Below are 3,156 nucleotides of genomic sequence, written 5' to 3'. Positions count from 1 at the left end.
GCAACCAAAGAGGGAAGGTAGTTGCAGTAAAAATCAGCTGCAGGCAAACATGGATGAGTTTTGCCAATGAAGTCTGCTTCAGAGTGGTTTATTGGTCCTTTGCCACCTGTGATTAGTGTGACTTCCCACACAGCAATTGGCTGCCTTGAAAGATTTTTGGTAAGCAGACTGAGGAAGTATGGTTCTAATGAAGCAACATTTGATGCACAGTGACCATCTGAAGGATTATCAGAGGCCTTGGGTGTATGATGAGAAACAAGCCTGTGGGCCAAGTGCTCTCAACCCCTATCAGTGTAGTAATCCATACAAAATCTGCCATTTTACCCATCTAATTGTAGAATTTGCAGGGAAATGAATAAAATCCAAAATAAAACTATGTTGGATGTATTAATAGCTGGTGTGATAGCAAAATGATTTCCAAATTTGCATATCTGCTCTGACCTAAAAACCCAATTCCTTAAAAAGCACATTTAAAGCCAAATAAAACTTATGGGTGCTAACAGTTCCTGCAGCAAGACTTTAACAGTATCCATGGTGCATTAATCATGTTCGTTGGTGGGATCCCAATTGCAGTTCCTGAGATGGCTTTTCTGGGTTTGAGACTTGGGTGTTCTGTTCGTTTTAACATTCCTTCCACCAAAACTGACATCCTTATAACAGCACCACAGACTATGCCCTCATGAAAAATCTTATCAGGATCATTCAAAAAAGGTTTAAGGGTAGTTATTTGTTGCTCATTTAAAAGAGTCCCATTTATAGCAGCAAAAGCCCTGTCTTGTAGCCCTTGAGCTGGACTGGTGAGAGGAAAAGATCATTCACTCACTGCTTAGGCTGTCAGGAAAATAGTCCGGGCTGTGGGAGGACAAACAGAGATTGAGAGCAGCCTGGGGGAAGGCCTGCAGGCACACAGTGCCTTTGTCATCAGTTTGTAGATCTGCCCATCCCTTGCTGTTGAGCATAGGCTATTGACAGAACTACAGTTTCCACTGTAGTGGAATACTTGCTGAAGATGCTGAGAAAAACAGTCCCCTGAGTGTATTACGCAATCTATAATGCAGAATTAGAGCTGAAACAGCCCATCCAGTGGGAATGGGTTTGTTTTATGCCATCCTTCCAGCACAGGTTTATCTGTGTGGACTGGAATTTACAATATTAAATGCCCAGCATAGAAATCTTGTGTGAGGATTATCAGACGTACGTTTTCTCAGTGTACTGCAGCCTGGGCTTCCTGCTGGCACAGGAGCTTCCACTGCCAAGGTTTTCAAACACTAATGCCTGGAATTATGAAAGGAGGAATAACAGAAGAGAATGTTTTCTCTGTTTCACTCCTTCCGCATGACAATGACTATTAAAAACTTTTGCTCTTCTCTCACTTCCCTCAAGCAATTTCTTTTAAGCTTACCAGCTGAAACAAAGCCATGGCATTTTTCCACCTGAGTAAAATTGCTCTGTTTTCTTTAACACAAAGACATAAGCCTTGGATATCAAAAAGTTATATTTTTAATGCTGCTTTTTTTTTCCTTTCTCCAGATTTACACATAAAATACATGTACATGGAAGACTTGAGCTGTGTCAGATACTGAATGTATCAGTTCCTCTACTGAGGTGAGTCAAGGATGGTTATCTGCAAATGAAGCTGAGGCAGCTGCACAGTTGCTGCATCCTCAAAGTGGAGTCTGAGTTGCTGTTGCCACCTCTCTTTTGCTGAGTACAGCTCAGCACATTCAAGGTCAGCTTATCTCATTCTCACAGTGCACATGTGTGGTTGTGAGCACTTGCATCTGATTCCTCTACTGCTGAGACCTGTCCAGGGGTGCTACATGTCTAATCTTAAAATAGATCTACCAGATGTTTAGTATCTGAATGGAGTGTGATTATTTAGTGAGGATTATATTTCTTTAAGTTTTAAACAGTAATGCAGCTGTGCTGTATTTTTAATTATGTGTTCATTTCAATGAGTGCAGCCAGTGCTGCAGTGGTGGAAGGCAATGTTTTTGAATCCATGTGATGCATCACCACCACGTGCTTGGTGCCTTGCTACTGGCCTGATCTTGTGAGGTGTTCATCACAGTCCAAAAATAAAACTTGCTCACAATGTGATGTATGGAATAGTCTTACAGGGAGAAGGTAAGGGAGAGTTTTATTGCTTGTATCACTTGACACTGGGACTGAAAGAAAACTGGAAAATATTATGCCACAGCAGTAGTCTTTCAAATTACCTCTGGGTTTGCAAGAAGTAATTACAAAGCTTTATAATCCATTATATAGCTTTCTTTCCTTGATTCTATTAGCTTAGTTCCACAGAATTTTTTTCTTTTGGTGAATGTCAAGTAATCCCAAAGGGGAAAGGATTTTGTTGGAAAAACTGTTGCTCACATTTCTACCTAATTCTGATGTTCTGTAAAAGGGTTCTATTAATAAACAAATTATTGTTATAAACAAATGAAATTCCAGTACCTAACTACACAGACCCAGCATTTCACTGCAATCAATTTGAGCTGCAGCTCGGCTTCTTCAGTCTCCCTCGCCTGAGGCTGCAATGCTCCCACTGTGAAGCAATTGGTCACACCTCATTATTGAGGTTATTTGCAATAGTGTGCGAAGGACCAAGGAACAGATGTTTTGAAATGGCTAATCAATTTTTATAGATTTAATTAGGTTGATGCCTGCACACATTTCCAATGTGCTTTTTCACCAAAGCTAGGGAAAGGATTTTAATTACAGATTCAGTCAAGCCTCTGTGAGGCTCAGGCTTCAGTGTTGGAGCGTAAGTATTACTTGCATGCTATTGCGATATTCTATTTTGGCCACTCACACTGGAGTATCTTGTCTCTGAACTTCACTCTTAGAAAGTTACATTTGGACTTAGATGTATGACACTTGTTGTTTGGAGTGACACACACAAATCCCCATAGACCAGAATGAAAATTCAGCCCTAATCATCAAAGGGAAATGAGGACTAAATGAATGTGTCATGCGTATCCAATTTCTCCACTGATCATCCAGAGAAAATAAATCACAGTGGATGTTCTTCCATTTCTTCTTTGTTTCAAAAGCTAGAAGGAGTTTTCTGTTAAAGTCACCCTGGGTTTCCCCAAGGAATACTAAAATAAATTAATATTGTCTGATTAAATGTTTTGACCCATATTTAAACCA

This window comes from Chamaea fasciata, unplaced genomic scaffold (genome assembly GCF_029207755.1).
Source record: "Chamaea fasciata isolate MVZ Bird 193981 ecotype frontalis unplaced genomic scaffold, bChaFas1.0.hap1 SCAF_9, whole genome shotgun sequence".
Lineage (NCBI taxonomy): Eukaryota > Metazoa > Chordata > Aves > Passeriformes > Sylviidae > Chamaea > Chamaea fasciata.
Note: the sequence above shows the minus strand (reverse complement) of the source record.